Source organism: Meles meles, chromosome 8 (genome assembly GCF_922984935.1).
Source record: "Meles meles chromosome 8, mMelMel3.1 paternal haplotype, whole genome shotgun sequence".
In the NCBI taxonomy this organism is placed as follows: domain Eukaryota; kingdom Metazoa; phylum Chordata; class Mammalia; order Carnivora; family Mustelidae; genus Meles; species Meles meles.
The window spans coordinates 54,298,399-54,311,197 of record NC_060073.1 but is presented as its reverse complement, the minus strand read 5'-3'; positions in this window follow the sequence as shown (position 1 = coordinate 54,311,197).

The window sequence follows — 12,799 nt, the reverse complement described above, 5'->3', positions numbered from 1 at the left end:
AAAGCATAGAGGAAAAGAAAGAGAAATCATAAAAAAAAAATGTTAATAGGCTTAAAGGATAGATCTATGAGACCTAATATGCAGGCACAGAAGTCCCAGAAGGGAAAAAAAAAGAATGGATAGAACTGAAAAAATGAATGAATAACAAAATAATAGAAAAAAATTCTGGGCTGAAAAAAAATTTAAAGGTTTGAGTCTGTAGATCTAAAGAACTCAGTACATTTCCATCTGGATTAATGAGTAAAAACTCATACTAAGCATATATAGATGTCATTCCTACATGCTAAGAAAAAAAAGAAAATTCATAAGCTTTCAGGCAGAAAGGCCAGCTATCTAAAAAGAAAAAAAAATATTAGACTTCTCATTTGTAATGTTGGAAGCTAGAAAACAGCAGCTATTGACTGGTAAAATAAAGAGGCTGCAGTCCATCAGCTAAAAGATACTCACCTGTCCTCATGAAATAAATATTTGAGGATTTGCAAGAATTCAGAGTCTTTATCATCCAGATCTCTTCCATCTGAAGAAACAGTTCAAGAAAGGGCTGTAAGCAAATAACAAATAAACTAAAGACAGAGATAAGTCAGAAAAATTATGGGAAAGGAAACAGAGAAATCCATGATGTAAATTTAATGATGAACCCAAAGTAACATAAAGAATGCAATAAATTTTCAGTCCATGTGCTAAAGGTGAATGGACTGAATTTTCTTATATAAAGGCAGAGACATACTGGGTCAAGCAACAAAATGCAGACATATGCTGATTACAAGAAACACCTGTGAGGTTGATCAGTAAGCTTCCAAGGAAACAAAAAGCAGAAATTGCAGAAAACTAATTCAAAGTTCAGAATTGGAGATGGATTTTATACATTGAAAAAAGGCCAAATTTATGAACAAGTATAATAGCATCAAATCTGCTAAATACATAGGACAAAAATGTACAAATCTGAGAACTTGTTAAATACAGTTCTGTGGGGGAAATTCAATACATTTGTGTCAGAATTACATCTAGGAGACAAAAGATAAGGGCCTACAGAAATTGAATAGTATAAAAATCTTGATTTAAGAGTTACATAGAAACTTATATCCTTAGTATAGAGAACATATTTTTGTGTCCATAGGAAATTAACAAAAATGAATTATGAGCTTTGCCATTCTCATCCACATATAATAAATGTGCTTTTAATTGCCTTTATTATCTTTCCACCCTCTCAGTTTAGTTTTATGAAGAATGGTGTCTCTCCTTCCAGCTGCAATGGCATGAGGAGACATCTTAAAATATTTTTTCTAAGATGCTTTCTTGCTAGCACTTGTTAAATAAATAGACTTGCATTTTCCACTTATTATTGAGTGTTTTAAGACAAAGAAGCCCTGAAAAAATAAATTTTAGCAAAATAGGGAAACAACAAAGGTGAATTTTCTTTAGTGATAATGCAGTAAAGGGCAAGTGATGCTCTTCCTCCCAAAGGTTGCTTTCTTTTTTTTTTTTTAATATTTTATTTATTTGACAGAAATCACAACTAGGCGAGCAGGCAGAGAGAGGAGGAAGCAGGCTCCCTGCGGAGCAGAGATCCCGATGCAGGGCTCGATTCCAGGACTCTGGGATCATGACCCAAGCCGAAGGCAGAGGCCTCAACCAACTGAGCCACCCAGGCGCCCCCCAAAGTTTGCTTTCTATGGTAGGGTAAACCAAAAGGGAAAAGAAACAAAAAAGATGGCACTAAGTTGTATAATACTTAAGCGTTTATATAAAATTAAATATGCCAGGCATATGTAAATTAAATGAAAAGGCAGGGGTCTAATTCACTTTAATAAGGCACAGTTAGGAGCCCTCAGATTCTAAAACTGTTACACTAACAGTCTCCTCTATTTTTCATGGAATGAATATGTTCTTTCATGTTTATAAGCATGTTAGAAATGGTTTTGGAATCCAAACCTTTAATACTCATAGTTTCTATTAAGATGTATGCACTTGTGAATTTCGGATGTTTTATTTCCATCTAGAGAGGGCCTTGAAGACTGCCAGGCCCGAAGTAGATGCTCAGTAATTACATGGTTTACTGCATAGATGAGTAAGGGGATGCAGCTTATTGGGAGTCAGCCTGTCTGGGAAAGGTCCTCCGCAGCCAGGTCCAGCTCCCAGACCCTCACCTTCGCACGTGTTCTCGGTTAGTGGAAAAGCAAGAAGGCTGTTCGCCCACAGGTGTGCGGAGCTCCGAGCGCTGAGTGCAGGGCGTGCCCGAGAACCCGACGCCCCGCCCCAGCCAATGGGAAGAGCGGCTCCCGGCCGGCGCAAAGAGGGTCCCTTAAGCCCGCGAGTCTGGCGCTTTGCTCCGCGTATTTGCTCCGGGCGCGGCGGAGGCGGGAGTTTGGGCGTAAGACCAGGGTGAGGTCGCGTTTCGCCTCAAGCTGCAGGTATGTTGAGATGTTTCTTTCCCTCCCTTTTTGGCTCGTGGCTTTCAGGGCTGGGATTTAACTTTCGTCCCCGGACGCCCTCTGTGACCCACGGTATGGAATGACCCTCTTCTTCTCTGGGGGTGTTTTGCTTGCTCTAAATTAGATTAGGACCCGTGAAGGTCTCCCCAGCGTCCACATTCTTACGGAAGGCGAGGAAGGGAATGGAGACCCTGACCAGAGGTCCAAGAGGAGGCCTCTGGATGGAGAACTTTGCGGGCGTGCTGGGGCTGGCTGACACGTGCGCACGTGGGTAGAGAGACCACTTCGGGTTGCAACCTAGGGTGGTCCATAACTCGCGTGCATACCCGCCCTGAGGGCAGGTGATAGGATTATCCTCACTTTTACCAAACCGCTGAAATTCAGGCACACCTCTTAGCTTCCCGTCTGGCACCAGGTGTTTAGTCTTCAGTCTGAGAATATTCTCTCCACCTGAACTCAGCCGTTGTTGCTCCACTCTGTGCCTTCTGTCAGCCACTCTTCCTACAGAAGACAAACAGCCAAAAACTTTATAGACTCTGTGCTCCACGCTGCCAGTTTCTCTCTCTGAACTAGCAAAGTTCGAGAAAGAATTGCGCATGCTTGCTTCATGTACTGGTCACTTCTACCCACGGTAGTGAGGCTTTAAAAAACTCCCAGTCCTGTCCCTCAGCAGCGACCTAAAATTGCCCCCGATACAGTGGTTCCCAGTGAGCTCCCACCTGCCAAATTCAAGTACGGTCAACAGGCATTCATTTCTTAATTGGGATTTGACAAACTGATAATGCCGCCTTTTTTTTCTTTTTGGTTTTCCACTTAAGGAATACATTCTAAAATTGTCACAAATTGCCATAAACCCAGAATACAACCAAGGTTAGTATTTTGGTATCTTTTCTTTGTCTGCTTTTATGCAGAGGTTTTTTTTTTTTTAACTAGTTTTAATCAAGTGTGTGCCATATTTTTAAAAAAAATTCTTTTAAGTACGCTCTACACGCAGCCTGGAGCCAAACATGAGACTTGAACTCTCTACCCTAGGATGGAGACCTGAGCTGAGATCAAGAGATGGTCACTTAACTGACTGAGCCACCCAGGTGCCCCAGCATGTGCCATATTTTTAATGCATCTGTTTCATTAATCAAAGTTGAATTTTAATTTGACAGTTGTTTACTATTTAAAAAAAAAAACCTTTATGCAGAAAACTTTAATCTATATTTGGGATTATTTCCATTGGATAGTTTCCCAGAGGGAGGTTACTGATTGAAAAGTCATGCATGTTTGTAATGTTCTTTGTAGGTGGACACGCAGCTTTCCAAGAGTGTAGCTATTAACATTTATGCTAACAGTATCTGCTCCACTCCACTATCATCATATTGTATTGTTTTTTTACAGCTAAATATTTTTGCCATTTTGATAATTGTGAAGTGATATCATCTGATTTGTACTAGTTTTGATCTCTCCAGATTGAACATTTTCTGAAATACTTGATAGCCATTTACCTCTTTCCTTCTCTGTATGAATAGGCTTTTGGCAATAATTTGCTTTTATTGTTTTTCTAATCTATTTGTATTATGTCTTTCTGAAAATATGAACCTTTTTAAAATCATTTTTTAGTGTGAACTATAACCCATATAGAAGACAGCATTAAAGAAATGTGTAGCTTAGTGAGTGATTACCAAATGATCATCCACATAAACGAATACAAAGTCAAGGAAAAGAACATTGCCAGTGCCCACGCAGCCCAGGGGCATCTCCCTGATGATGAACACCTCCCTCCCTGCAGAGGTGCTGTTAAACCAACTTTTATAGTTAGTTATCTCCATAGTAGCCCATTTAAAAAGTATGGCTTTATCACCTATACATGCATCCATAAACAGCATAGTTTGGCTTTCTTTTTTCAGTTTTGATCTCTTTATAAAGTTTATTAAGTAATCTCTACACCCAACATGAGGCTCATACTCATAAGATCAAGAGTTGCATGCTCTTTCAACTGAACCAGCCAGGTACCCCTAATTTTGATCTTTTGTAAATGGAATGCTATGGTACATAATTTTCTTGGGTTTCTTTCTTGGCTTCTTTCACTGATAATGTTTGTGAGATTCATCCTAGCAGGTAGCTTCATATCCTCTATTTTTATTGCTGTATAGGATTTCATTGTATGAATTTACCACAGTTTACTTACTGGTTCTATCATAGGTGGGCTCTTGGGTCTTTTCAAGTACTTGGGAATTACAAACAATGCTGCTATGGCTTTTCTTAGATGTCTCTTAGTATTTGTGCACACATTTCTATTGGGTGTATTCTGAGAACCGTCATTGTTACGCTGTAAGGGTTGAGTATCTCCAATTTAAAAAATAAGCATTTTTAAAAAGATTTTATTATTTATTTGATACCGAGAGAGACACAGCAAGAGAGTGAACACAAGCAGGGGGAGTGGGAGAGGAAGAAGCAGATTCCCTGTGGAGCAGGGAGCCCGACATGGGGCTTGATCCCAGGACCCTAGGATCATGACCTGAGCTAAAGGCAGACGCTTAACGACTGAGACACCCAGGTGTCCAAAAAATAAGCATTTTATTATAAAATAGTTTTAGATTTGCAGAAAGAGTTCTTATGTACTCCTTACCAATTTCTCCTAGTTTAACATCTTGTCTTACTATGGTAGATTTGAAACCACTAAGGCAATTAAGAGTATCAGCTAAGTCACACTTAATTCACATTTCACTAGTGTTTCCCAGTTCTTTTTCTATTCTTGGATCTTTTCCAGAATACCTATTACATTTGGTCGTCTTGTCTCCTCTGATCTGGGACAGTTTCTCGGTCCTCCTATTCCCTCCTGCCATTTTTTTTTCTTCTAAGATTTTATTTAAATTCAAGTTAATGTATATTTTTATGTTTTTATTTAGTATTAGTTTCAGGGGGAGAATTTAGTGATTCATCAAGAGCATATAACACCCAGTGTTCATTACATCACGTGCCCTCCTTAATGCCTATTACCAAGTTACCCCATCGCCTACCCACTTCGCCTCCAGCAGCCCTGTTTATTCCCTATACTTAAGAGTCTCTTATAGTTTACCTCCCTCTCTATATTTTATTCTATTTTTCTTTCCCTCCCTATGTTCATCTGTTTTAAGTTCCACATGAGTGAAATCATATAGTATTTGTCTTTCTCTGATAGTATTTGTCTTTCTCTGATTGCACTTAGCATAATACACTCTGGTTCCTTTAGTTCTATCCACATCCTTGCAAATGGCAAGATTTCATTCTTTTTGATGGCTGAGTAATATTCTATTGTGTGTGTGTGTGCAGACACACACACACACACGCACATACATCACATCTTCTTTATCCATTCATCCATCAATGAATATTTGAGCTCTTTCCTTATTTTGGCTGTTGTGAACATTGCTTCTATAAACATTGGGGGTGCATGTACCTTTTTGAATCACTATTTTTGTGTCCTTTGGATAAATAATGCAATTTGCTGGGTCATAGGGAAGTTCTATTTTAATTTTTTGAGGAACCTCCATACTGTTTTCCAGAGTGGTTAAACCAATTTGCATTCCTATCTACAGTGTAAGAGGGTTCCCCTTTCTCTGCATCCTCACCAACATCTGTTGTTTCCTGAGTTGTTAATTTTAGCCATTTTGACAGATGTGTAGTTGTAGCTCATTGTGGTTTTGATTTGTATTTCCCTGATGAGTGATATTGAGCATTTTTTTTGTGTGTGTCTATTGGACATTTTTTAAAAATTTATTTTTAGAGAGAGCATGCACACGTGTGTGTGCTCCACATGTGAGTGAGCAAGGAGAGGGGCAAAGGGAAAGGGAAAAGGAGAGAGAATCTGAAGGAGGCTCTCTGCTGAGGGTGGAGCCCAGCATGGAGCTCAATCTCAGAACCCTGATTTTATGACCTGAACCAAAACTGAGAGTCTGAGGCTTAATGGAGGGAGCCACCCAAGTACTCCTCTGTTAGCCTTTTGTATGCTGCTTTGGAAAAGTGTGTGTTCATGTCTTCTGCCCATTCCTTGACTGGATTTTTTGGGTTTTTTAGATGTTGAGTTTTGTAAGTTCTTTATAGATTTTGGATACTAGTCCTTTATCTGATATGTCATTGCAAATACCTTCTCCCATTCTGTCGGTTGTCTTTTAGTTTTGTTATTTCCTTTGCTATGCAGAAGCTTTTTATCTTAATGAAGTACCAGTAGTTTATTTTTGCCTTTGGAGACCTGTCGAGCCAGAAGTTGCCATGGCCAAGGTCATAGAGGTTGCTGCCTCTGTTCTCTTCTAGGATTTTCATGGATTCTTATCTCACATTTAGGTCTTTAATCCATTTTGAGTTTATTTTTGTGTATGGTATGAGTGGTTACACTTTCATCCTTCTGCATGTGGCTGTCCAATTTTCCCAACACCATTTGTTGAAGAGACTGTCTTTTCTCCATTCGATGTTTTTTCCTACTTTGTCAAAGATTAGGTAACCATATAGTTGGGGGTCCATTTCTGGGTTCTCTATTCTGTTCCATTGATCTTTGTGTCTGTTTTTGTTCTAGTACCATACTGTCTTGATGATTACAGCTTTGTTAAAGTCTGGAATTGTGATATCCAGCTCTGGTTTCATTTTTGTTGTTGTTGTTTTTGTTCAACATTACTTTGGCTGTTTGGGGTCCTTTCTGGTTCCATACAAATTTTAGGATTGTTTGTTGCAGCTCTATGGAAAATGCTGGTGGTATTTTGAAAGGGATTGCATTGAATGTGTAGACTGTTTTGGGTAGTATAAATATTTTAACAATATTCTTCCAAACCATGAGTGTCGAATGCTTTTTCTATTTCATTGTGTCTTCCTCAATTTATTTCATAAGTGTTCTATAGTTTTCAGAATACAGATCCTTTACCTCTTTGGTTAGTTTGGTTCCTAGATATCTTACCAGTTTTGGTACAATTATAAATGGGATTGATATCGATTCCTTGATTTCTCTTTGTGCTGCCTCCTGCCTTTTTTTTTTTTTTTTTAATAACCCTAACAATTTTGAGAAGTACGGGTCAGGTATTTTGTAGCATGTCTTTTTGGGTGTGTCTTGATGTTTTCTTCATGTGTAGACTAGGATTTGGGGTTCAGAGGAGGACTAGGACAGTGGTGACATACCATTCTCATCATTATCATTGGTACATACTATTGACAATGATGTATGACTGATAACCTTGATGGCCAGGCAGAGACCATATTTAGTAGGTCTCCACACTTAATAGATTGCTAAGCACAGTCCACACTCCTGTGGAGGAGTGGAATAAGGTTAAGATCTACTTCCTGAAAGAGGGAAAATCTATGTAACATATTTGGAATTCTTCTGTAAGAGAGAGTTATCCCTTTCCCCCCATTTATTCATTCAGTCATTTATCTATGTCCTATGTACTCATGAATATTTGCTTTCTGATTTGAGTTATGATAAAACAATATGTTATTTTGGCCGGTGGGAACGCTTTCCAGTTGCTCATGTCTTCTTGACCTACCCTGTTCTTTTTCCTTTCTGGCACTATAAGTTCTGACTCATCTTGTGTATTCTCAGCTCTAGCCCTAGAATCTGCATTTTCTCCAATAAGCCCTGATTCCTCTTATTGTACAAGAATATTAGAACGGGGGCACCTGGGTGGCTCAGTGGGTTAAAGCCACTGCCTCAGCTCAGGTCATGATCCCAGGGTCCTGGGATCAAGCCCCACATCGGGCTCTCTGCTCCGCAGGGAGCCTGCTTCCTCCTCTCTCTCTCTCTCTGCCTGCCTCTCTGCCTACTTGTGATCTCTGTCTGTCAAATAAATAAATAAAATCTTAAAAAAAAAAAGAATATTAGAACAAATACCCAAGTCAGATTGGATATCTACAGTTTTATTAAATGTCAACAGTTCTGAAGTGGTTTTTACTGATTTATATTCCAACTCTATTTGCCAAATTTCCTATAAAATTTTTTGCTATTTTTCTTTTGATTTCCCACTGATGTTTGATTTCTTATGGACAAAATGTTTTAATTTCAACATAGTTAACTCTATCTCCTAATAGCCGTCCAGATTCTCATTTCCCTTATTGTGCCCAAGCTGGTAAATCCCTCCACTCCTAAGGTGTAAATGAATATTCTCTATTTTCCCCCTTTGGTTTGAAGTATTAATGGCTTACTGATTTACTCAGAGCTTTATTCTGTAAGGATACTAATTTTTTCTGAATGGTTTGCTAGTTATCCGAATAATCTGCACTGAAATACTTCCTTTTTCATTATAGTATTCCTTCTGTCATACATAAAATCTTATCAGATTGTCTTTTCCTGAGTTATCTATCCTGCTGGTTTGCTTTGTTTGTTATGGTAGCATCCTAGAGAAGGAATGATTCAGTTACATATTCAGCAATAGAGGGTAAGGCTTTGAAAGTGGTTTCAGCCTGGGGCAATTTGAGGCCCTGGAGACATCTGGCAATTTCTGAAGACACTTTCCCACGGTTGTGGGAGATTGAAAGTTCTAATGGCATCTAGTGGGTAGGGCCAGTAATGTTGCTGCTAAACATTCTGCAGTGCGTAAAAGTGTCCCTCAAAGAATTATCTGGTCAACAATTTTAGTAGTCCTAAGTTTAAAAAAATTACTATTGAAGCTGTTTTGGTCACATCATAATCTAGAATATTTCTGCAATATAGTAAACACACACACACACACAAAACCAAGATCCTAAAATAGCTGATTGCTCCCTAATTACTGCAGGATAAAGTCCTGATTTACTATGTAATTTTGAGACAATTCACTTTCTGCTTAAGAAGTAAAATTCCCCTTCGTGGCAATCCTTATATCAGATCAATTAGATTTTAAGCCAAAGACTCTATTAAGAGATGAGGAAGGACACTATATCCTACTCAAAGGGTCTGTCCAACAAGAAGATCTAACAATTTTAAATACCTATGCCCCTAACGTGGGAGCAGCCAACTATATCAACCAATTAATAACAAAATCAAAGAACACATCAATAATAATACAATAATAGTGGGGGACTTTAACACTCCCTTCACTGAAATGGACAGATCATCCAAGCAAAAGATCAACAAGGAAATAAAGGCCTTAAATGACACACTGGACCAGATGGACATCACAGATCTATTCAGAACATTTCATCCCAAAGCAACAGAATACACATACTTCTCTAGTGCACACGGAACCTTCTCCAGAATAGATCACATCCTGGGTCACAAATCAGGTCTCAACCGGTATCAAAAGATTAGGATCATTCCCTGCATATTTTCAGACCACAATGCTCTGAAGCTAGAACTCAATCACAAGAGGAAGGCTGGAAAGAACCCAAATACATGAAGACTAAACAGCATCCTTCTAAAGAATGAATGGGTCAACCAGGAAATTAAAGAAGAATTGAAAATATTCATGGAAACAAATGATAATGAAAACACAACAGTTCAAAATCTGGGGGACACAGCAAAGGCAGTCCTGAGAGGAAAATACATAGCGGTACAAGCCTTTCTCAAGAAACAAGAAAGGTCTCAAGTACACAACCTAACCCTACACGTAAAGGAGCTGGAGAAAGAACAAGAAAGAAACCCTAAACCCAGCAGGAGAAGAGAAATCATAAAGATCAGAGCAGAAATCAATGAAATAGAAACCAAAAAAACAATAGAAAAAATCAATGAAACTAGGAGCTGGTTCTTTGAAAGAATCATTAAGATTGATAAACCCATGGCCAGACTCATCAAAAAGAAAAGAGAAAGGACCCAAATCAATAAAATCATGAATGAAAGAGGAGAGATCACAACTAACACCAAAGAAATACAGACAATTCTAAGAACATACTATGAGCAACTCTACGCCAACAAATTTGACAATCTGGAAGAAATGGATGCATTCCTAGAGACATATAAACTACCACAACTGAACCAGGAAGAAATAGAAAACCTGAACAGGCCCATAACCAGTAAGGAGATTGAAACAGTCATCAAAAATCTCCAAACAAAAAAAAGCCCAGGGCCAGACGGCTTCCCAGGGGAATTCTACCAAACATTTAAAGAAGAACTCATTCCTATTCTCCTGAAACTGTTCCAAAAAATAGAAATGGAAGGAAAACTTCCAAACTCATTCTATGAGGCCAGCATCACCTTGATCCCAAAACCAGACAAGGATCCCACCAAAAAAGAGAACTACAGACCAATATCCTTGATGAACACAGACGCAAAAATTCTCGCCAAAATACTAGCCAATAGGATTCAACAGTACATTAAAAGGATTATTCACCACGATCAAGTGGGATTTATTCCAGGGCTGCAAGGTTCGTTCAACATCCGCAAATCAATCAATGTGATACAACACATTAATAAAAGAAAGAACAAGAACCATATGATACTCTCAATAGATGCTGAAAAAGCATTTGACAAAGTACAGCATCCCTTCCTGATCAAAACTCTTCAAAGTGTAGGGATAGAGGGCCCATACCTCAATATTATCAAAGCCATCTATGAAAAACCCACTGCAAATATCATTCTCAATGGAGAAAAACTGAAAGCTTTTACGCTAAGGTCAGGAACACGGCAGGGATGTCCATTATCACCACTGCTATTCAACATAGTACTAGAAGTCCTAGCCTCAGCAATCAGACAACAAAAAGAAATAAAGGCATCCAAATTGGTAAAGAAGAAGTCAAACTATCACTCTTCGCAGATGATAGGATACTATATATGGAAAACCCAAAAGACTCCACTCCAAAACTGCTAGAACTTGTACAGGAATTCAGTAAAGTGTCCGGATATAAAATCAATGCACAGAAATCAGTTGCATTTCTGTACACCAACAACAAGACAGAAGAAAGAGAAATTAAGGAGTCAATCCCATTTACGATTGTACCCAAAACTATAAGATACCTAGGAATAAACCTAACCAAAGAGGCTAAGAATCTATACACAGAAAATTATAAAGTACTCATGAAAGAAATTGAGGAAGACACAAAGAAATGGAAAAATGTTCCATGCTCCTGGATTGGAAGAATAAATATTGTGAAAATATCTGTGCTACCTAAAGCAATCTACACATTTAATGCAATCCCTATCAAAATACCATCCATTTTTTTCAAAGAAATGGAACAAATAATCCTAAAATTTATATGGAACCAGAAAAGACCTCGAATAGCCAAAGGAATATTGAAAAAGAAAGACAAAGTTGGTGGCATCACAATTCCGGACTTCAAGCTCTATTACAAAGCTGTCATCAAGACAGCATGGTACTGGCACAAAAACAGACACATAGATCAGTGGAACAGAATAGAGAGCCCAGATATTGACCCTCAACTCTATGGTCAACTAATCTTTGACAAAGCAGGAAAGAATGTCCAGTGGAAAAAAGACAGCCTCTTCAATAAATGGTGCTGGGACAATTGGACAGCCACATGCAGAAAAATGAAATTGGACCACTTCCTTACACCACACACGAAAATAGACTCCAAATGGATGAAGGACCTCGATGTGAGAAAGGAATCCATCAAAATCCTTGAGGAGAATGCAGGCAGCAACCTCTTCGACCTCAGCCGTAGCAACATCTTCCTAGGAACAATGGCAAAGGCAAGGGAAGCAAGGGCAAAAATGAACTATTGGGATTTCATCAAGATCAAAAGCTTTTGCACAGCAAAGGAAACAGTTAACAAAACCAAAAGACAACTGACAGAATGGGAGAAGATATTTGCAAACGACATATCAGATAAAGGGCTAGTATCCAAAATCTATAAGGAACTTAGCAAACTCAACACCCAAAGAACAAACAATCCAATCAAGAAATGGGCAGAGGACATGAACAGACATTTCTGCAAAGAAGACATCCAGATGGCCAACAGACACATGAAAAAGTGCTCCACGTCACTCGGCATCAGGGAAATACAAATCAAAACCACAATGAGATATCACCTCACACCAGTTAGAATGGCTAAAATTAACAAGTCAGGAAATGACAGATGCTGGCAAGGATGTGGAGAAAGGGGAACCCTTCTCCACTGTTGGTGGGAATGCAAGCTGGTGCAACCACTCTGGAAAACAGCATGGAGGTTCCTCAAAATGTTGAAAATAGAACTACCCTATGACCCAGCAATTGCACTACTGGGTATTTACCCTAAAGATACAAACATAGTGATCCGAAGGGGCACGTGTACCCGAATGTTTATAGCAGCAATGTCTACAATAGCCAAACTGGAAAGAACCTAGATGTCCATCGACAGATGAATGGATAAAGAAGAGGTGGTATATATACACAATGGAATACTATGCAGCCATCAAAAGAAATGAAATCTTGCCATTTGCAACGACGTGGATGGAACTAGAGCGTATCATGCTTAGTGAAATAAGTCAGTTGGAGAAAGACAACTAT